General features: G+C 40.7%; 1 protein-coding gene and 1 pseudogene across 2 annotated transcripts in view; both read right to left on the bottom strand.

Annotated features, from left to right (window-relative positions):
- LOC307182405 (neurexin-3-beta) overlaps positions 1 to 24,543 on the bottom strand; it is a 1,521,800-nt gene that overhangs the window by 994,284 nt on the left and 502,973 nt on the right. The window lies entirely within an intron of this gene.
- On the bottom strand, positions 5,314 to 5,633 carry LOC307182407 (potassium voltage-gated channel subfamily E member 3-like; annotated as a pseudogene). Its single transcript has one exon. The product of its transcript is annotated as a potassium voltage-gated channel subfamily E member 3-like (transcript).

The raw sequence follows: 24,543 nt of genomic DNA on the forward strand, positions 1-24,543 counted from the left end.
AACGGCTTACTCACTCTTGCTAAATAATTATTCTTAATATCTGGGTTCTCAGTTTGACTGTAATCTCACCTACAAGGTAACTGATAGCTTGAGTTTTTATTGGCGCCCCCCTGGCCCCATAGCAGTAGTTTAACAAACAGGCTGAACAATTTCAGAATACGATTCCGAATACCTTAAGGACGCTTCTGTCTTATTTCCTTTGAAAATGCTTCGGGGTGACAGATTCATCAATAACCTCACTTCTAGTCTGGGATAAATAAATTATTCTGAAACTCACCCAACTAATGTTGACATCTTCTCTACTTGATAGCAGGGCCTGAAACTTATTATCTCAGGGGGTTAGCTGATGCATTTCTGCAGACTGACCACCAGATGGCGCGCTTTCCTTTCTTTTCAAGGCTATCCAGCCCCTGACCCAGAGCCTTCAGAAATCTGAAAATCTACTTTGCAAAAAGGCTTTGGTGACACGGCTTCATCCAACCACCCATGCCATAATACAAAGAACCCAACATTATCCTAGTCTCTAGAAAGAAGAGGATCCTCAAACACCATCCCGTCTTAAGTATGTTCACTAAACAGATGGGAATTCAGGGACAAGAAGGGATGGGAATAGGGGGGATAGTACACCAGTAATACATCCCAAAGCCCACACTTTCCCCTCCACATTCAGGATGACACCTTCATATGGCAGTAGGGCTGAGCACTGGACAAGCCTTTAGATGTCTCTCCTTCTTAAATTCTAGGCAGATCAGTTCTTAGCCAGAGAGGCTGGGGGTGGAACTCTATTAATATCCCTTATTCACTGCAATGCCCCAAATATCTTGAGAACCAGATTTCCTTTCCCACGTGAAGACAGCCTACCATAGTTCTTTCCTAAATCCTTGACAGTTTTACAAGCAGGGTGGTGAGTGGCCTTTCTTTCTTTGAAAAAGTGTATATAAATGTACCTATTCATAGAAATCTGACAGAGCTGACACCTGGTTCTCCAAAAATGTAGCTTCACTCTAACCACATTCCACTGACATTTATAGAATATGATTATTTTTGATAGTGGGGAACAAAGGGGGAAGGGTAATCAGAATTGTAAAGCACACACTTTCATCCAAAGTTTCCCCACTGCAAAGTGAATCGTTATTTTCAGGATAAACGTGCAGTACCCAAATGTAGAATATTTCTTCTCTTCCCTTTTCCTGGGAAGAGATGCTTTGCCTCTCCCTAGTGGACCTCACACCTGCTTCTCCATGCTCTTTACTTCACTAGACATTCCCCTTCTCCCAGACCTGCTGACGTGCACGTCCAGACAGCCACGCAAAGCTACTGGTTCTCTGAGAGGTGACGAAGTGCTTTTTGAACAGTACACAGGCCTGCTCTCTTAAGTGTTGGGGAAAGGCCATCAAATTCTGGGCAGGATGCAATTCAAGTCAAATTTGACATGTTGCAAGTTAATGACTTTATTGTGCTTCGTGGTTTATATAATTCAGTCATAAGCCATGGCAGGTTGGGCACATTTTTTTCAGACAGTTAAGAATCAGGAGGACTTGAGGCTGTCAGCTTTACCAGATGGTCATTAACTGGAAACATGCTACTTAAGCAAGGTACACTCAAGGGGGAAAAGGCTCAGAGAGTTGCATTCGCCATGAACCTCTACCTCTTCATACCTACCTCTCAGGCAGGGGTGAGCGTCGCAGAGAAGGAAGGTGTGCTGAGAGAAAAAGTTTGTCTTACCTCTTTCCTAGCTGCCCTCGGCAAGATGAGGTGGCAACGTGCACACTGTGAGGATTCGACTTACAACATCAGAGATAAAGTAACTGTGCCAACAGCACAGAAATTCATTTCCACGTGCTATACTCTTCACAACATGCTATGAACTTGAGACCAAAAAGGTGAGAAGAAACTGGGCACAGAATTTCACTGGGGCAAAGTTGAAAGAGTGGGGATTAGGCAGGGATTAAAAAAAACAGTGGAGAGATGGTGAAGGGGGGCAGGCAGGAAGGCAGACCGCAGAGGTCTGAGAGTAGCGAGGGAGTTTCTGAAAATCAACTAAATGCATTTTATCTACTTCCACTGACCATAAGTGGTTTCATTTTCATTGTAACATGTTCAAGGGATTCTGTCCAGGCCCTGAGATTCCCTCAGAGTTGTTGGGAATCTCAACACTTGTGTTTAATGACATACCAGGGAACCCAGGGTAAAAGACAGGTAAGATAAATGGACTAATGGAAGGATTGCATCTTATAACCACCTGTTTATGAGCAAAACCCAGTCATAAAAGCAGCTGTAAGCAGAAAACACAGAAACATTATTTTGTCCTTTTGACATACATTATAGTCTTTAAACCCCATAAGAGAAGCAAAGATTGTAAAGAACTGATTGTAATTGTCATAATTAACCGCATGCACTTCTCCACTACATCGTACAGCTTTGCAACTGGTAGACCCGATCAGGTATAAAAGAAAACAGAGCTTTTGAAATCTCAGGAGATGGAGGAAATGACCCTTATCCAATCCCTCTCATTCTAAATTACTATTGGTAGAGGCAAGACAATTCCCCAGCCATTTCAAATACAGAAAACATTCATAGAGAGGACACAACTGGCGTCTAAAGTCATATTTCGCCATTTTGGATGTGATTTGGAATGGGGGTTGGAAAAGAATGGAAACGATGATCAGATAAGATGTGTATGAACACTGAAGCAGATGTTCTTGTAGTCATTTCTTGGAAGACATGAAATGGTTGTATGAAAAAAAAAGCAGTCGTGTCTTAAAGAAATAAACTTACCTGGAAACTCTGAAGACCTCTAAAGGGTTGGTTGAGTAAAAGCAAAAATCTCAGTCTCTTACACCCAAACACACACACACACATATAACATGCTCATACGCTTCTGGAAAATTTGGACTTAATATCTTCATTACTTTTAAAAAAAAATAACTCAAAGTAATCCAAAAAGCCAAGATATGAAATAATAAAAAATTCTTCCTTTAGATTGGAAAAAGGAGATAGACAGGATAGTGATAGGATTCACTATAGAGTGTGAGATTTTAATTTAGGAGCTAATATTCAGAAGAATGTAAGTTCATGGGATTTTAGAGCTGGAAGACACCTGGCCCACTATGTTGCCTCCTGCCTATTCCAATTGTCACATCAACTTTACTATAGTTCACAGAATGAAATATTATGCATATTCAACGTCAACATTCTTTCCATAAGCAAGAAGGAGCAGATGCCAAGGGGGCCAAAGTGTATGAGCAAGATAAAGGAAGAATCAGACCAGAAGATACTGAAAAGGGGTGATTGCAGAAATTAAAATTACTAAAAATAAGAATTTGCAGAGGAATACATTGAGGTTAAATTTTGAAAAACGCCTTGATTTTAATTATGCTATACCTATCTGTGAATGTTGGTTAAATTTCTTCAGTTGTCTCCTAATTCAGAGAGACAGAGCTATTCCAAATCACAAACAACTCAATAAAATCAATGCCATGTATTACCACAAAACTCGGATATTATATTGTAGTCATATTTTTTTGATGAGTGTTTTTACTTGTAGATGTAGAAATTACAGTTCAACTAAGAAAGAGCCTGGAATATGAACCTGTAAGTACATAACTCAAATAAGAATTCTGTAAAATGTGGATGATAACTTCTATACTGCCCTTATAGTTTCTTTCAGCCAAAGATTGTTTCAACGGATTTTTTTTTGCAGGCCTGTGACAGCAAGACATCACTGGTTGGTTACTCCAACTATCACTCATTATTATTTAAAGAATTTGACATCACATAGTAATATGTTATCAAATATGCTAGTGGCTAGGAAGCAGCAGAAAGCAGACAGAAAGGAATTATTACTAAATGAGGCACAGCCAACATATAATGGTATCTGAATATAAAACCATTTTTTGGCTGTTCTATGCATAATGGTGAACTAAATATAAAACCATTTTGTGGTTGCTCAATAATATTTTTTCAACCAAGTCATAAAACTTTAACAAATTCTGACCAAATATAAGTCAACCTTCCCTTTTCCTTTTTTTTTTAAGTGTCTAGCCAGTTTATACACCACACTGGTAGTAGAATCAGGGCTGGTTCTCTTTCCACTGAATCAGGTACCTGCCTCTTTTAATATGATAATCTAGGTATGATAATAATCTTCTAGAAGCAGATTTCAACTTGATATCAGAAAATTACTCACAGAATTCATTCAAAACGTTAGAGGCTTCCTTAGAGGTAGTGAAGTCCCCAGGACTGGAGATGGGGCTGGGAAAGGCAGTGGGACATGGGTGGAAGGGCACAGGGACCATGGAGCTAATGAGGCTTGACAGTCAGGGCTCTGCACTTGCATGGCTCCTTCTTAAGATCTTAGGAGGGGCCCCAACAATGTATTAACATGGTGATATGTTTTTGTAATACTTGCAAAAATATTTTAAAGTTCTTTTTCTTAAGGAGGGTCCCCCAGAATTATATAAGTTTCAGGCCTAGATCCACTCCTAGGTAGCACACAGTTTTGCAAAGCACTAGGCAAGGTGACCAGAGAACCTGGGTTCCAGTCATGGTACCGCTTTGGCCCAAATGGGCAGAACGGCACTTGCTCTGCTTCCCTCACAGGGGGTAAAATCACAAATGTTAAATGGGCTGAAAAACATAAAATGTGAAAAAATATAAGTAACATAACTTAGATTTCCTGTCTGTGATATGGGATAATCATCACTGTTTCTCAGGTTATTGAAGATAACACATCAAAACATGTGTCCTCAGGGCATTTTCCTGTCTCATTTCCCTCTGCTACAGCTTCCTCTTTTCCTTCCTCTAGCCCCTAGCCCCCAACACTCCTGCCACTAGAACACTAATTTGTCATTATATGTTGCCACTTGTATATACATACATGTGTGTGTGTGTGTGTGTGTGTGTGTGTGTGTGTATATATATATATATATACTTTTTTTTTTTTTTTGGCCACACTGAATGGCTTGTGGGATTTCAGTTCTCCGACCAGGGACTGAACCCAGGCCCTTGGCAGTGAGAGCACGGAGTCCTAACCACTGCACCACCAGGGAACTCCTGCCACTTTTATATATTTGTTCAAAGGGCTCCTACTGTCTATAAAGTCTATCTTTGCTGGAAAAAATCCTTATCCACAAGGCCTAGGTCTGCTAGATCCTCTCCTCCTTCCCCAATGATGACTTCCCTTAGTACTGTTTCTTGTTGATCTTACAGATTAGAACCCTGAGGCCAGATGTAACACATAGCTGAGTTCTGGAGGCCCCACAAGATAATCCTCAGGAATCTTGATCTTCTGCCATCCCTGGCCTCTTAGCATTAGAGCATAGACACACGGTTCTTGATGTATACATGATAGGGGTCACTGCGCTTATCCACTTTGCGGGAGCCAGGATGAGGCTGCCCACAGTGGCAGCAAATAGGAACATGAACAGCAAATAGGCAGCAAATAGGAACATGATGAAGAGAATGTACATGTAGGAGTTGTCATCGCAGCCAGGTAGGCTGGCCCGCCTCTCCTCAGTCAGGTTGTCTGACCCTGGCCGGCAGAGCAAGTTGCTGTGAAGAGTGGCATTTAGAGCCTTCATCACAGTGTGCAGGCTCTCATACCAGGTCTCAGTCCCATTGGTGGTCTCCATAGCAACAGGGATTCAGGTGGGGGAAGAATCGGAGGATGCCCTCCTTCAGAAGCCTTCCTTGTTTCTCGCCCTCTCTGATCAGCCCTGCAATCTCTCTCCATTTAGGGGTACCATTCTGTAGTCCTGCTGCCGGTCGGCAAGGCTCCCGGGGCGCCGTCTGTTCATTGGACACCTTGCCCTGGGCTCGCGAGTGCCCCGCACTGTGCCCCAAGGCGCTCCGCCAGCCCCCCTGCTCGCAGCCCGCGGCCAGCACCGTCTGCGCCCCCTCCGCCCTGCCACCTTTTTCTTTAAAGTAAAACAGTTTAAAATCTGTTCTACCCTCTGAGTACCTGGAACTAAGGCAACTAATTATGTTGAGAACTAAGTTAGGGAACATCACATACATTCTCTCTTCTGTTTCTCATTAAAACTCTGTAAACCGGGCATTGATATCTCATTTTACAGATGAGAAAACTGAATTTCAGAAAGATGTGATAACTTGCCTAATTGTGGATAGTTAGTCAAACAAGGACTTGAACCCAGGTATGGTAGATTGAATGGCAGCCCCATGAAAGGATATGTCCATGTCTTAATCCCCACAACCTGTGATTATTACCTTAAATGGCAAAAGAGTGAATGTTACTGCATACAACAAAAGATGTGATTAAGTTAGGCATCTTAAGTGGAGGCGCTTATCCTGTATTGGCCAGGTGGGTTCTAAATGCAAGCACAAGTACCATCATAAGTTAGACACAAAGAGGAGCAGACACACACAGCAGAGAAGGCCATAAGAAGATGGAGGCAGAGATTGGAGTGATGCAGCCACAAGTCCAGGGACGCTGACAGCCATAAACACTGGAAGACACAAGAATGGGGACCCTCCTAGAGCCTCTAGAGGGAGCCGCAGTGACCTCCAGGAAGCATACTGACTTCAGACTTCCGGCCCCCAGAACTGTGAGAGAAAAAATACGTATATAGTTGTACGCCAACTAGTTTGTGGTAATTTTCATGGAAAACTGATACAGGAAACTGATACAGGAGGTCTTCTGGCATCCTTCTGCAACCCCATTCAAGTTCCCTGATGTGAGACTGCCAGGCTGAAGACCTCAAAACATGGTACTCTAGACTCTCTCTAGGTCCGTACAGACTTGGGATCAACCATAACAGACTTAAAACTGAGGTTCTTCAGACTATATATGAATTAGTGTTCTTCATATTTGATTCAAAATGTTCCCATTAGTACAAAGAAAACATACAGGAGCACAAGTTCATGATTTCATATGAGTGTCTTTCCTGCGGTGAATGGGACTGCCCAAGAAGGAGAACAAAATGAAATCCTCCTTCACTTAACTGTTCTCAGTGAGACAACTTTGACACTGAAGCTTCTAGGTGCTTAGTATTAAATGTGTAGAAACGAGGGTAGATCTGGTCTAAAAGATTTTAACATTCTTTTCTGCCTCTAAGCATATCTATAATTATTCTCAATAAATACTTGTTGAATGGATAAAGGAATCAATGAATGAGTATGTGGCTATATGCATGGAGCCCAAATACTCAAGCCCATCGTGTCTCAATAACTAATATTTAAGCCAAAAAGAATGAATGTCTTACACAAATATCACGCTCTGGGGAAATAACCTGAACAGATTATAAATGATTGGATTAAAAGGAGTAACTCACTAACTAACTCTATGCAATAATACAATTAAACTCCCTGTGATGAATTTGTATAGAAAGGACATGAAATTTTAGGTATAAGGCAGTGTAAGAAAGAACCTGAAAAGTGAAATCTGAAGGACAATTTTGACTCCCAAGACAAAGGGTAAAGAGATCATTATTGTACTTTCTCTGTGTCAGGTAATATTCCAAGTTCTTTGTAGCATGAAACTATTTAATACTCACTACACAAATCTAAGAGGTAGGCACACCATTATCCCCACTTTATAGGTGAGAGAACAGGTTACAAAATTTATCAAAATCATACAGACAGTAAACAATGGAATAATTAAGAGCAGAGTGGCTATCTATCCAAACATTGGTGAAGGAGATAACCAAGGAAGAGCAGTTGAAGAAGAACCTGAACATGAAATCCACCAGTTCATTGATTCTTTCTTTCATTTTTAAGATATATGCGCCAGGCATTTTGCTAGACACTGGAGATATAATGGAAAAGAAAATAATGAACTAATAAAATGTTCTAAAACAAAAGGGAGAGACTTAATTCACAAATAGGAGAAAACTAAAACAGAATTGAAAATAAGTGATTTTGGGGAACATGCTTGTAAGTGAATTTTAAAAAAGTGACTACGTTTTCTAAGAATTCTTCAGCTATGAGCCTTCCCTAACAGTGTCTTGGTGATCACAGGATGTTCTAAGCCCTAGTACTGCTAGATGCTAGAAAAACGTGAAAGTGCCTGGGAAGCCAATTCTCAAGGAACTCATGTGAGGGAAAAATTATCTTACCAACCATAAAAACAGGAAGCTAAGCAGAATAGGGCTGAGAAGAGTTTACAAAAAGAAAAATAATCCATTTGGTTCTAAAGACCAACAAAGCCAGAGGTGATTTTTAGCAAAGCAGAGGCATGTTTTAGCAATTCTAAGTAACTAGGTCAGAAATCACTTTACTCTGTTCCTTCCAGCACTATGCACAGGAAGTCAAGAGACTTCACTTACATGATAGGAATCTTGGAGAAACGCTCAGACTCTCAAATTAGGAGGAAGTAGGTTTGAATCACAACTCTGTTAAATACTAGCTGTGTAACCTTAGGCAAGTTACTTAAAGACTCCCAGTTTTAATTTTATCGTGTGGAAAACAGAGATAATAATACAACCCACCTGAGAGGCTGGTAAAGAATTAGATGTAATTAGATGTATGTGAATTGTTCACCAAAGACGCTGGTACATAGGAAGTGTTCCATTACTGATAAGTAGTCGTGTTATTATCATTTGACAGGCTGATTGATCAATTACTGTGGCTAGAGTAATTATTAAATTTGACCAGAAGTTTCTCACTGTTCATCAACATTCTGGTTTTCCTCCTAAAGGAGGACTGTACTTTCTTGCTGCCTTGGAGCTACATAACACCATGTGATTTGCCTGAGCTAACGGAATGTATGTGGAAGTAAAGTGTCACTTCTGGGCAGAAACACTTCAATGCCAGTCACAACAGCCCTTATGTCCTCCCTTTTTCCAGGGGAACCAGCAACATGCCCGACGGTGAAGGGCCCGCCAGCCTAGCTCCCTGAAGAGTGATGACACAAAGCAGAGCCCCTGGCATTCTGTGATGAATATGAAGTATGGACTGAGAAATGAGCTCCATGTGTTAAGCTACTAGGTATGGAGTTTGTTACCACAGCACAAGCCACCCTGCCCTGACTAACAGAATAGCAACCCAGATTGGTTGTGACCGTCGATGGATAAGTAATATAAATACCTGAAGTCCATTTATTTATTGACCCAATCTTTTGCAATCTCTTGTTTTGGTTCTTGTTACCTTTATGCCCTTTTCAAATATTTATAAATCAAGGCTGTCTCCATAGCTTGAAATTTTCCCAGGACAAAGGCTATGACTTTGTAATTTTCTTTATAGCAGCAAATACAAAACAGGATTTACCATTTAATAAATGCCTCTTTGACAATGGCAATGACCGTCATGATCATAAAGCTATCTTCATGATAATCCCTTAATGTCCATTCTGACTTTCTCTCTACTTAATAGCTCTCTTAGAAGAAAGCTATGTATTTTTAAAACAACTGTCACCGAAGAAGTTATGTAGGTAGGCATGTTGCTCTCTGTTTTAAACCTATTCTGGGAATAGGAAAACGAAACTGTAAAGCTGATATTCCCAAGCCTTGCATTAATGTTCCAGAACAAGAAACAAAAACTCGAATGTGTTCATGTTCTATAAAGGAAGCATAAAAAACAATTAGTCTTTGTACAAGTTTCCCTTATCGGAGCACTGATGCGTAAAAACACTTAGAGACTATTTGCATGTCTCAGAGAAGCAGAAGCTGGCTGAGGAGTGTCTGTGCGTGCAGAGTGGGGGGTGCTCTCTTCATTCCTGCAGAATCCTCCAACGTCACAAGACATGAGATCCTGCTTGCTTCATCTGGGCGCATCAGTGGCCAGAGTGGCAAGGCTGGTCAGCCTGCCTTGGACAGGTTAAAGGGGTGAGGAGAGGTGGGCAGGGAGGGCAGTGGGCATCAGGGTGGGTGCGACAATGAGCGCAGCCCACAGAGAAGACACGTTTCACCTGCACCCCCTTGCTTACTCCAAGAATGGTCTGTAGAGCCGGCGTACAGCCCATGGTCGGGTCTACGCTCACTGCCTGTCAGCACTTCCTTCACTCCAGATGAGGCTGTGGATGAGTGAGAGGCTCAGGTGACCAGCACAAACAGATGAGAAGCAGAAAAAGGTTGAGGAGAAGCCTGCAGACTTGGCTTCATCAAGGTGAAAGGTGAAAGGACGGGAGTTCAGCTGCAAAATGCTTACCACGACCAACCAGGGCCCACATGCTCTGACCTCCCCTCCTCTCCAGCCTTGCCTGCTGCCACTCTACCCATACCTCACTTGGCCTCAGCCACATTCACTTTGTGTTCTTTGAAGGGCCTCTTCATGCCCCCTCACTCAGCTAGCTAAACCCGGCTCATCGTTCTAAGATCTGCTCAAATGTCACCTGCTCAGGAAACCCTCCTTGACACACCACAGCCAGCCCGGAATAGGACAGGCCTTCTGGCCGTACACCTTTGCACACTGAAATTCCCCTTCATGGCACTTAGGAAGAGAAGTTCTTCACTGTGCACCAGGATGTTTGTTTAGTGTCTGTCTCTACACTAGCTAGTAAGCTACATGAAGGAAGAGCGATGTCTGTCTGCTCGCCATTGAATCTCTAGCACCAGCTACTCTCCCGGACACACACAGTGCTCACCAAACAGCCGTTAAATGAAGGGAGCTAGTGGAAGGTATGGAGTGCGGCACACCCATGAGCTTTGTATCTTTCGGCGTAACCCACGTCCTGCTTCTCTGAGGCCTTGGCCAGCCTGGATCTGGCAGCCTGTCCTTGGACAACTCCTGGCCAGAATTCCCACTGAAGAGCACATTCACTGGGAGCACCCACTTAAAAGGAGCTGTCCCCTGAACTGGAATGTGGCTAAGAGAGTCCCAAAAGCAGAGGGAGGAATTAAACCTTAACCCTTCAGCCAAGAAAGACACAAGTTTTCCTTTACTCTCTTCCTGGAAAAACTTAGAATTTGATGAGAGTGTGAACCTAACACTGACTGTCATATCCTCCCGGAGGCACTGATGAAAAATAACACTTCTGGATCCTGAGGACCTTTTGTTTCTTCCCCCCAGAGGCTCCATGTTTTTCATGATGATTCAGGTCTGGGAACATCTGGGTTAGGGAATTTTTTCAAAAAACTCAGCTCCTCTATTCCAAGTGTTGGCTAAAGGTTTGGGAACTGTGATCGCTCTTTCTAGAAAGAGAAGAGCAATGCACAGGTCAATGCAATTTCTAGAGCTAACAAGCTCTGTGGTTTCTAGGACCTTATATCCAAGAAGGACTGCCACAGGGCTGTACTGAGGAAGTGGAGAATGTGGACTTCCTTGTTAACTTTGGAGACCCCTAGCCCCAAAGAGCCAGGTCTTACTGAATGCACAGGAGGGGCTGGACAGAAGCGCACAAAAGGAGTAGACGTTTCCCCTCCTGCAGGGACAGGCAAATGTGTTACGATGACCAGAGCAAGGGGCCCACAACTGGAAACGTGAAGGGTGTTATGCAGCAGGGAAGCGGCCCTCTTCCCTCAACAATGACTCATCCATCCTGCTCACCTGGCAGCTGCAGTCCCTCTATCCTTCCCAAACAACGAACAAAAGGCTGTAAAGCAAGACTGAAATCTTCAAACAGAGCTATTTTGTTGCAGTAACTTTTAAGGAGAAAAAATTCAACAACGACACTCTTGAAAATGAGCAGAGATGAACTTGTGAATTCAAGAGAGACTTAACACTAGAAGAATTTGAGCCAGAAGTTTAAGAATGTGAGCTTTGGAAGGAGGATAACCCTAGATGCAAGTTCATTTTCTGCCATTTACGAAGTGTGTGCTGTTGGCCAAGTCAGTCTCTATGCGCCTCAATTTCCTCATCTGTAAAATGGAAAGAATAGTACTGAGCTCTCATTGTTATTTGGAGAATTAAGTAAAATAATGGATGCAACAGCATAGTCCAAAGGCCTGGTAGGCAGCAAGTGCTATATAAATAATAGCTATATAGAAAACCAATATTAATATTATAATTTAATATGTATATAATATGCATTTAATATATGATTTGAGAGTATGAAACCAATTCCACATTATAAATATAGTTATCAGGAATAGCAATGCATCCACATTCTCCTAGACAATAAAGAGGTCTGTAAGAATTCACGTTACAAGAATGAAGTAATATTTTTAAGTAAGGCTGTTAGCCTATAAAAAATTATTTTAATTAATCTTATAATGATCTAAAAGCATAGCATGGTTTAAGATAGACTTTATGAAGAACTTCTAAAATAGAGAGATACTTTAATGACTTTTTTTAACAGAAGAAAATTTGCTAGAGGAACAAAGAGAGTTAAAGACTTTGTTCTTGGTTATAAAACGTCTATTATAATCCTAGATAGTAGAGGTTTAGGGGAAAAAAGAAAGGAGCTGTGCTAGTCCTATTTTATTCTCCTTGGTAATCACTCTGTATCTGATACCAAATATCAAATATCTAACCTATGTCACTAATTCTAATCAATACCTAACATTATTCTATATCTAAGATAGCTCAATGAAAACTCTACTTAGCCTTCCCTGCACTTCAAATACAGATATTCTGCCTTAGGTTCCAAGAAATCTACCTGAGAAGATGCTGGTTAACCCAACCTAAGTCTAAAGATTATAAAAATAAGATTTTATATCTATGCAATTATCTGTTTTCTGGAATATTATCCTAGGACATAACACGCAAAAGTGGGTCTTCACTAAAGATGGAAGCTCAGATAATGGATGGATTTCAATATAAGATTAAGAGAAGAACAAACACATGGAAGAGAACAGCCAAAGCATAAGACAAGAGAAACCCATAGGATGACTTCCATCTCCAGCTCTAGAGATGCCAGGACAGGAGCAAAGGGCCAACAACCAGCAGTAGGAATTTCTCAAAGGACACTTGCTCTTTCTAAGCGAATCAGAGAAGGGTGCTATAGGAGAGTATTCCCTGCTCAACTTAAGTAGGAAACAATCTCAAGGATAGAAAAAAGAAATCCACCAAAATAAAGAAACAAAGGACTAGGGCAAAGCATTTTCAGATTTCCTTCCATAAATTAGCTGGACAACTGCCAGGAGCACTCCAAAGGCCCAAAGTGGCCATTATTCACAGTTGGACCTAACACTAAATTCCCAAATCAATAAAAATTTTAAAGCCAAGAAAGAGGGCCTTAGGCCCTCTCTTAGGTGGAGAGAGGTTTGCTTTTGTTTCAATCAGAGCTTGGCTGACATTCCTAACCCCAAATTTGCTTCTGGATTGAAATAAAGGGAGAATTTAGAAATAAGGATAGAACTGCTGTAATTCTGAATAAAGCATTGTAAATCAGGCATCCTAAACAGGGGTCCACAGGGGTGCATTCACAGTCGCCCCTTGCACTCAAGGTACAGCCTCTCATACCTCATCTCCACCCAACCCCGAGTAAACGTTTCTTAGATGGGGATGGAGGTGGACAGTAGGTGGCGATGTAGGTTAAATGAACTTGAACACGGACTTCACTGAATCCAGACAGACTTCAGGGGAGGGAGCAGGGGACTCTGTATGCACAAAGGAAGCAAAGGTGTCTCTAACCTGGGTTGCAACAAGGAAACAGCCTCCTCGATGCACTGTAGGACTTCGGCCCTAACTCTCCTCCATCACAGTCATTTCTCCCTGCTTTTTGCTAATGCTGAAAGCCTTTCCACTAATGGAAATTGTCCCATTCACACCTTGACATGGAATATACATAAAAAGGCAGTAATTTTGCAACAAATCAAAACAAAATACATGTCGTGAAATAAACTAATACTGGAGCCCTCTAAACTATCACGGAAAACACAGATGATGCTGATTTCTTTTCCCTCAATTTCCTCTCTTCTCAAGGGTTCCAAATTATAGCCCTCACTTGTGAAAAAAATTCTATCAAAATTTAGACTAGGGTTCTCTAATGGTAGTCACCAGGCAATCTACATCAGAATTACTGAGCATGCTTATTAAAGTGCAGATTCTTGGTCCCATCTTGACCTAGTAAATCAGATGTTCAGAGCCTGGATAGGAGGAAAACACATTTTAACCAGCCCCTCACTTAGGCAATAAAATTGCTCTTCATATCTGATACGTCACTGAATAGCCTACCAAGAAGTAGGCAAAAAGCCTTTTTGAATAACAGTATTTATATTCAGGGCAGGAGCAGAAGCTGGAATTTGTAAGGAGAAAGCTGTTTTTCTCCCCTCTCCCCACCATATCATGACAGATAACAGAATCTGTATCAAAGAATAAGTAACACACTCTTTCCTTTTTTCCTTTTATTTTGTACCTTGCCTGTTTCCTAAGACTGCCTGGTCTGGAAAATTTAAACATCTTAACTTTTTCAAGTGCATACAACTTTAATACTTAAGAGATTTTGGATGAAGTAGACAAATTTTACAAGAGAGCTTAAAAACTGGTTTAGGGTGTGCTGTGTGTCAGAGCAAGACCACAAGTATAGCAAATTACAGGGGCACCCCTACAGTGCTCAGGGGAGAACCCGGATGCAAAAAACTAGAATTCAAAGTATAGTGGCTGGAGGAAAACGAGTACAAAATTCCGAGAGCCCGTGAAAGAGCATTTCATTCTGAGAAGGGGTCATATTAAGATCAGATTAAGATCATATTAAGATCAGATTAAGGTGAGGCACACTGCATTTTCTACATGCCACAGGCTTAGCATATTTGAGGGGCAGGGCCCTTTATAAAAGTTGCACTTAGTTTTACTACACTATTAGACCCAGTAGTTGTGCAGAGGTTCCTTGGTAAACGAAGGCCCTGGATAAGACCAAAGTGTTACAAGGTTGAGTGCTTTGTGTAGCTGAATCTCCCAACAGAAAGTGCAACAGAGAACAAAGTCTATGTATACAATAAACCGTAGCAACAACAACGAAATAACAGACAGACATACCGTGGGTGGGAAATATAACCGTTTTTTCATAACTCATCTCTCCAACTCATTAAAAAAGATTGGAGAAAAAAAAAAAACTGGATATCAAGTGCCCAGGTCATACTTTAAAAAGAACACAGATGCCTGGGGAGTTCTAACAGGCTATGACAAACCTCATCTCCCTGTGTGGGAGCCTGTCACGTGCCCCCAACCTATTGCTTCCTCCTTCTCTGAAGGTGTGGCCGGCCCACTGCTGTCACCACCAGCTGCCACCAACTGCAGGAGCAGCTGGTGGAATACATTTCAGCAGAGAATCTCAGCAAAGTGCGTAAGTCCCGTACGGGCAGCTGTAAGCAGAGCTATCATCAGCCGGGCTGAGCTATTTTTGGAACCATCTTAACTGACAGTCCTCTGCTATACTCTCTTCCCGCTTTCCTTTTCCAGCCCTCCTGTCTCTCTCTTCCCCAACCTGAGACACCCAGGAGTGACTGATCAATAATATGATAAAGAGCAGACAGCTGAAGGGAACTGGTAAACAACTGACATAAGTAGATAGATTCAGGAGCCATACACAATACAGAGGACGTGATTAAGGCTGGGGCATCTGTAGACAGATAGCCTGTGTAAGAATTCAGGCTTCACAGATGGACTGGGGGTGGGTGGGGGGAGGAGAGTTGGGAAGGGGAGGTTGCAAAACAAAATACAAAATTCTTAAGGAGCATTCTCTCCTCCACACGCACCACATGCTGCATGGGGTTCTCGATTTAGCAGGGCAAAGAGTGCAATGGACAAGTTGCCCCTTAACCTTCCAAAGCTCGCTGTTCTTTATGCTTAGTATGTGCTGGTGAGCACAAGAGTGGCTAGAGAGTCGGTTATGAGCAAGAAGGAAGAGAAAACTCAGCAACGGAGTTTCAGCAGACCCAAACCAACTCCCCCGCTTGTACCCCAAGACTCAGAAGTGAAGCTTTGCTCCTCTTAGTGGAATGTTTAGACAGGAGCCTCCCCTCTGTGACCTGGTCACAGGGGCTGAAGATCAACACAGCAAGGGACACACAGACCCAGCACTCAAAGGCGAGCTGACCCCCAGATGCCCAGGAGTTGGCACTAACAGCCCTGTTACATTTTCTTAAAATAATGGAAGCTTTGGATTTCATGTTTATAGTCTGGTTTTCCCCTTTATCATTGTCTACATTCTTTCTTTTCAGTCTCTTATTAACAATGATGAAGTAAAACAGTACAGCATGCTGGGAAGGGTGTTGAAGGCAGAAGGGCCTGGGTTTGAGGTCCAGATGAGCGATTCAACCCCCTCCCTCTTTCCTCTGTACCTGTCTCCCCTTGAACAAAGTACTCAAAGTCTTGAGAGAACACGAGAATATGTAAATTGAATCACATCACTCATCTCCTAAAACATCCCCAAAGCTTCCTGCTCCTCTTTGAATAAGATCCTTATTCAAAGGATCCTTTGAATAAGATCCAAACTCCTTGCCTTGACCTGCAAGACCCTTGCGTGGCCCATGCCTCTTTTCTTACCATCTGCCTTCACCTGTTCACTCTTCAGCCTCATATGCTTTCTTTCTATCCTGCAAACACACCTACTGTGTTCCCACATTCACAAGACCCTCTGCCTGGACCCTTCTCCCTAGATGCCCACGAGGCGGCCTCCTGCTCTTTATTCAGGCTCCAGATCAGTGTCCCCTGCTGGGGAGGCCTTCCTGACCACCCTCCTACCCCGACTCATAAGGAATGCCGTTGCCTCATCTGACTTTTTTCATGACATACTGCCCCAGAAAAATTATGCTATTTATTTGTTGACTTGCTAATTGCCTATCTCCCTTCTCTAAAATACGAGCTGTCTTGTTCAGAGCTACATTATCAGCACTTAGAAATATGGGCACTCAATAAATATTGCATGAATATTATTGAATACACTTGTTTCCTCACCACAAAGACGAATGATAATACCTCCTTGGCAGTGTTGTTAAGAGGACTACATGAGAAAATGAACATAAAGTGTTGGCCGCAGTGCCTGAAACACAGTAAATCTTTAATGTTTGGATTTTTTTTTTTTTTACAGATTTTGAAGGCCACTCCCTACCACCTGAAATAGCTTTCTTTTACCCTGATAACTCAAAATCTTTCAGTCTTTTTCAAATGCTCATTCCAAGTATGTCTATAAGTTTTCCTGACCCAAGATTCCTCCTCTTGACCAAGGTGCTTTGATGCTTTTCTTATTAAAATACACTAAGAAAAACAGTAAGTGATGGGCTTCCCTGGTGGCGGTGTGGTTGACAGTCCGCCTGCCAATGCAGGGGACACGGGTTCGTGCCCTGGTCCGGAAAGATCCCACATGCTGCGAAGCGGCTGGGCCCGTGAGCCATGGCCGCTGAGCCTGCGTGTCCGGAGCCTGTGCTCCGCAACGGGAGAGGCCACAACAGTGAGAGGCTCGCGTACCACACACACAAAAAAAACCAGTAAGTGAAAAGAATCGCTCGAATTTCTTAGATTACCTATGGGAACAAAGCCAACTGTTCAGGCCAAGAAATGCCCATCTAGCTGTACCTAAAGGATAGATGGACACACTACGATCCCCACAGAAATGGTGCTAGGAAACCATGAAAACGATTGTTACGTAAGCTTTGCAAGACTAGAAATCTTGGAAGCTTCCTGACATGTATAGGCTAGTGAGACTGGAGCTCCAAGGGTTACTGAAGGGAGAGGTCACTCAAAAGGCATGAGGTCTTAGGCAAAAAGTGAAAAATGAGATAACCAGGAGCACTGAATGATTTATAGTATACTAATTGCAGAATTTGCTAAAGAGTATTAAAATAAACCATTTTAGTTACCAACCTATAGAAACAAGAGAACAGCAGACAAACAAAATCCAGCCTATATATGTCAGGAAGCTTCCAAGATTTCTAGTCTTGCAAAGCTTACGTAACAATCATTTTCACGGTTTCCTAGCACCATTTCTGTGGGGATCGTAGTGTGTCCATCTATCCTTTAGGTACAGCTAGATGGGCATTTCTTGGCCTGAATAGTTGGTTTTGTTCCCATAGGTAATCTAAGAAATTCAAGAGATTCTTTTCACTTACTGTTTTTCGTAGTGTATTTTAATTGAAAGGATCATACACTATGATCAAGTGGGGTTTACTCCAGGAATGCAAGGATTCTCAATATACGCAAATCAATCAACGTGATACACCATATTAAAAAATTGAAGGAGAAAAACCATATGATCATCTCAATAGATGCAGAGAAAGCTTTCGACAAAATTCAACACCCATTTATGATAAAAACCCTGCAGAAAGCAGGCATAGAGGGAACTTTCCTCAACATAATAAAGGCCATATATGACAAAACCACAGCCAACATCGTCCTCAATGGTGAAATACTGAAACCATTTCCGCTAAGATCAGGAACAAGACAAGGTTGCCCACTCTCACCACTCTTATTCAAAATAGTTTTGGAAGTTTTAGCCACAGCAATCAGAGAAAAAAAAGAAATAAAAGGAATCCAAATCATAAAAGAAGAAGCAAAACTGTCACTGTTTTCAGATGACATGATGCTTCACATAGAGAATCCTAAAGATGCTACCAGAAAACTAGTAGAGCTAATCAATGAATCTGGCAAAGTAGCAGGATACAAAATTAATGCACAGAAATCTCTGGCATTCCTACACACTAATGATGAAAAATCTGAAAGTGAAATTAAGAAAACACTCCCAATTACCACTGCAACAAAAAGAATAAAATATCTAGGAATAAACCTACCTAAGGAGACAAAAGACCTTTATGCAGAAAATTATAAGACACTGATGAAAGAAATTAAAGATGATACAAATAGATGGAGAGATATACCATGTTCTTGGATTGGAAGAATCAACATTGTGAAAATGACTCTACTACTGAAAGCAATCTACAGATTCAATGCAATCCCTATCAAACTACCACTGGCATTTTTCACAGAACTAGAACAAAAAATTTCACAATTTGTATGGAAACACAAAAGACCCCGAACAGTCAAAGCAATCTTGAGAATGAAAAACGGATCTGGAGGAATCAGGCTCCCTGACTTCAGACTATACTACAAAGCTACAGTAATCACGACAGTATGGTATTGGCACAAAAACAGAAATACAGATCAATGGAACAGGATAGAAAGCCCAGAGATAAACCCACACACATATGGTCACCTTATTTTTGATAAAGGAGGCAAGAATATACAGTGGAGAAAAGACAGCCTCTTCAATAAGTGGTGCTGGGAAAACTGGACAGGTACATGTAAAAGAATGAAATTAGAACACTCCCTAACACCATACACAAAAATAAACTCAAAATGGATTAAAGGCCTAAATGTAAGGCCAGAAACTATCAAACTCTTAGAGGAAAACATAGGCAGAACACTCTGTGACATAAATCACAGCAAGATCCTTTTTGACCCACCTCCTAGAGAAATGGAAATAAAAACAAAAATAAACAAATGGGACCTAATGAAACTTCAAAGCTTTTGCACAGCAAAGAAAACCATAAAGAACAAAAGACAGCCCTCAAAATGGGAGAAAATATTTGCAAATGAAGCAACTGACAAAGGATTAATCTCCAAAATTTACAAGAGCTCATGCAGCTCAATAACAAAAAAACAAACAACCCAATCCAAAAATGGGCAGAAGACCTAAACAGACATTTCTCCAAAGAAGATATACAGATTGTCAACAAACACATGAAAGAATGCTCAACTTCATTAATCATTAGAGAAATGCAAATCAAAACTACAATGAGATATCATCTCACACCAGTCAGAATAGCTATCATTAACAAATCTAGAAACAGTAAATGCTGGAGAGGGTGTGGAGAAAAGGGAACCCTCTTGCACCGTTGGTGGGAATGTAAATTGACACAGCCACTATGGAGAACAGCATGGAGGTTCCTTAAAAAACTACAAATAGAACTACCATATGACCCAGCAATCCCACTGCTGGGCATATACCCTGAGAAAACCATAATTCAAAAAGAGTCATGTACCAAAATGTTCGTTGCAGCTCTATTTACAATAGCCAGGACATGGAAGCAACCTAAGTGTCCATCAACAGATGAATGGATAAAGAAGATATGGCACATATATACAATGGAATATTACTCAGCCATAAAAAAAATGAAATTGAGTTATTTGTAGTGAGTTGGATGGACCTAGAGTCTGTCATACAGAGTGAAGTAAGTCAGAAAGAAAAAAACAAATACCGTATGCTAACACATATATATGGAATCTAAGAAAAAAAAAAAGGTCATGAAGAACCTAGGGGTAAGACAGGAATAAAGACACAGACCTACTAGAGAATGGACTTGAGGATATGGGGAGGGGGAAGGGTAAGCTGTGACAAAGTGAGAGAGTGGCATGGACATATATACACTACCAAACGTAAAATAGATAGCTAGTGGGAAGCAGCCGCATAGCACAGGGAGATCAGCTTGGTGCTTTGTGACCACCTAGAGGGGTGGGATAGGGAGGGTGGGAGGGAGGGAGACGCAAGAGGGAAGAGATATGGGAACATATGTGTATGTATAACTGATTCACTTTGTTATAAAGCAGAAACACACCATTGTAAAGAAATTATACTCCGATAAAGATGTTAAAAAAAAAAAAAAAGGAAGAGAGCAGCAGAGAAATGAGCAGCAACACAGCTATTTTTAGCTTAGCAGCTCTCCCACAGCATGGGGTTCAGGGACGGGGGGAGCTGGGGGCAGATCAGCCTCACAGAAGTCCATTTCCAACCCCTTGGTTACAAACCTTCAGGGGCAATATTTTAATCTCTTCCCCAGGGAGTTATTTCAGTGTATGAAACTAAATTGTAAATTCCACGTGATCAGGACCTAGACATGACTACAACTCTTGTATCTTTACACAGTGCCTAGTGCGGATTCAACAGAATCAACAGTTTCCAGCTGATACATGGGCTCCTTTTCAAAGTTCTACATAACAAGATTAGTCCTCTAAAGGACTGAAATCTCTGAGTCACGGGGCTACTGATAAGAACACTCAGTTTTCTCTGATCCCAGCATTTAACATCACGTTATTTAAACCGCATCTGAGATCCACTAGTTTTCAAAAGTTTGGGGAAAATGTCCAAGGAGATACCTTTTGCTTACAGTAGTGCCTGCCTTTGGTCTAGGTGCTTTCATTTATCCATTAATGCCCTCATCCTCCTCTCTTTTCCCTCGGGGAAGTAAGCTGGTATTGACCACTGATGGGCATCAAGGCATGGGGAGGACTCGTCCAAAGCAATGGCAAAAGGGGAACAAAGACTAAGGTATAGCCTCCTTCCTACTTAGCCTAGTGGCAAATTCTCATGCCACGTACCATGTTATTATCAGCTGTTAGTTTAATTATGAAATACCTGAATGCTGTGTAATTACAGCTGTTTTTCACAAATGACTGCCTCCTTATGAAGTGAAACATCCAGCTAAGTAGTAACACCTGGAATCTCGAAGGATTCACAGCAAGAACAACTCAACAGGGCAGCTGACTGTGCCAAGGCCTTGTGTGGACTTCTTGAAGCAGCCTTCATTAGCTGTTTGACAGGTATAATTATATGCAACTGGAAAACCTGATAACGGTTTTTGATCCTGGACCCAAAGCTAAGTATCCTTGGGTTAAAAACAGTTTTCTAAAATACACACACACACACACACACACACACACACACATTTTTTAAAGAATATCTCATTTCAAGGCCAAGGTAAGTGGAAAGCTACCTTGCAGAAAAACAATTTCATATGTAATTCTGAACAAAAGCAAAGAATGAAACAGAACAATTTTACCCACTTAAGTGATGGTTCCACTATTTATGAAACAATCAAACGTAAAATGTGAATGACAATTACATTATTTTTTGCTCACTATTACTAAAGCATAAGAGAAAGTGAATTGTGACGATGTTAGCATTCCAAACCACAGGACTTTTCAGGAAATGCAGGAAGAGATGTTGATATTCACCCATGAAAACTCTGCTAAAATTGCAAATAACTGAACATGTTATTGTCCTATCCATTTGCAGTGAGAAGTGTGGCTTGCTTTATCCATTTTCTGATATCTGCATGCTATAGTTTGGAAACCAAAAGGCTACGCCTAATCACCAGCTTTAGCCACAAGAGTGAGTCACAGGCCCTTGCCATGACCAATGGTTTAGAGGAAAAATAATATTTCTACTATCTTTTCTATAAAAAGTAATAATATTTCTACTATCTTTTCTATAAAAAGTATCAAGCAACTTGGTAAAGTTATCAGCTTATTCTACTTCCATGTCATGTATATTTCTCCCTTTTTCATTACATTAAAGTTCCCAAACCAGGAACCACTCTTCAATATGTGATTCCTGGTTGTAAGAACATGTGAAATATTTTAAATATTTGCTAAGCGTTTGATGATGCTCAATAAAACTCCCAGAGATGGCTAAAGTAGCATTATTTCATGTTTGTCAGAGGAACGTGCCATACAAAATGGCAACTCTGAGGGATATGGCACTAGATGTGATTAAGATCCGTATTTCAAAAATGTTCCCTTTATAACAGCTGCTGCTGCCAACTCCCAGGGAAGAGATTCAGTACACTTAAAGGAATACGTTATATCTTCGTAGAAAAAGGAAAAAATTAACCTGAAATTCCAAATGTATTTTATTGTTAAATAATTTTCTTTATTGCTCCCTGGCATGTGTATTATTCTAGTTACACATATGAAACACCAGGAAAAAGTGAGTATATTAATCCTGATTTAAATTTAAAAAAAGTTTTTTTAATTCCTTTAATATTTTGTGTTAAGACAAGGTAGAAAAAAAATCCCATGTTACAAAATATAATCTCTTACCTTCATTCTCCCGACCAATTAACTTTGGGAAATCCTATATTATGTTAGCAGAGATGCAGCATTGACACTTCTACCTTCAATAAAACTTATTCAGAATCACACAAAAATTTAAAATTTGCAGCAGAATCTAGGTTAACATGTACCTTTATAGTATCCATAAAAATAGGTATGTGAAGCAAATTAAGATATCAAACCAATTTTGCTGAGCCTGTTTGCCTTCTTACAAAAATAAAATAATTTTAAGCATGCTACAAGTAACTTGGAAGAAATATTTCAATTAACTGAAATGGCAGTAGTAAGTCAGGTTTATATATTCTTTAAGATCATTTATTGGGATGAAGGTCTACAACACACACACACACACACACATATCTTGGTCTAGTTATTGCATGCTTCTTAAAGCAATTTTATTTCTTAAAAAATCCATGATATACTCTTTCATTAATTCAGAATGACTTCTCCCTCTGGCTGTCTGAAATTATAATAGGTTACTGCTCACTGTGTTAGTCTCTTCTAGTAATTCTTACCAGAATGTAGAATTCTTTAGCATTCATCTGAAGCACTGTTGTTGAACACCGTTGCCTAGAAAACTAACTTGTTTTTCAAGGCAAGACACTCTAATTAACTTCCCTGAGCTGGCCTTAATTCTTTTCGAACCATTTCCTCAAATTCTATTTAACTGAGGCGAAGGACTTGATTTTGAGTCAAATTAACTCAAGGCATTTTATTTAGAAACAAGCAATTCTCCTTAGATAAGTGTTTTCACAGCCCCAAACAATAATGGATTAAAAATAATTTTTTCCAAAATTTCACAAAATTACTACATAGTACAAGAGCAGATGCATTATTTTCTGTGAAACAAACTGATGTGATTATTTTAGGGTAGGATAAGGTTTTTTCCAGTCTACAGTATCCAATCAGCTGGTGACTTTGGAGCATCTAGGCATGCGTACTGAAACTACCAATGGTTGAGCTGTTTTACCCAATTATGCAAAGATCATTGACTATTGTGAAATCCTCTATATTGCCCAAATAATTAGACCTATGAGTCTGATGCACAGTTTCTTAACCCCACAAGTCTTACCTCTAATGTCCTGGTTTCATCATTTCTTTAAATATGGTTCAAATGTTGATTTAACTATTTCTCAACTGAAGCACTGGCTTGCTTCTAATTTAATAATTGTATATTTGAATTTTTAAAAAGTATACTCTGACAACGAACACTTACTCTATATACCTGTGAATCCGTCTCCCCAAGGGAATAAACAAGAATCAAACAAAGGATGACTGTGAATCACAAGGTGAGTTCCTTAACTCACAAAATTGTGATTATAGATCAGTCTAATGGGGACAGTTTAAGATAGAGACATACAGTCCTTTTCCCTCTGCCCCACCTGCTACAGTTTAATCACAACGATGTCTTCCTGTTCCTCAAGCCAAATAGATTCCTTTCATAAGCCCTTGACTTCTGTGAATGCCTCTGCACAGAATGCTCTTTCCCTAAACCTTCCCAAGCCTGAATCCTTCTCATCATTCAAGTTTCAAATGTCCAAAGCTCAAATATCATTTTCTCATAAAGTCTTCCAGGATGGGCCTACCTAAAGGTGTACTTTCTCCCACTTCTAGGCATGTACTTGATTCTATATCATTCTATTCATTGCATTTGGCGCTATCTGAACTCACTTAGGTATTCATATGTTCACAAACAACTCAAACAGCATGCAAACCTCGTGAGACCGGGCAGCATTGGTCTCGTTTAGCACTGCATTACCAGCATCTACAATAAAAATTGCTTTAAATGAATAGTTTTTCAAACTTCCATTTGCCCTATTGTTTGGAATCCCAGATAGAAATTATCCCCAAACATAATTTCTACAAATGTACCTCTCTTTT

This window comes from Stenella coeruleoalba (genome assembly GCF_951394435.1).
Source record: "Stenella coeruleoalba genome assembly, chromosome: 2".
Lineage (NCBI taxonomy): Eukaryota > Metazoa > Chordata > Mammalia > Artiodactyla > Delphinidae > Stenella > Stenella coeruleoalba.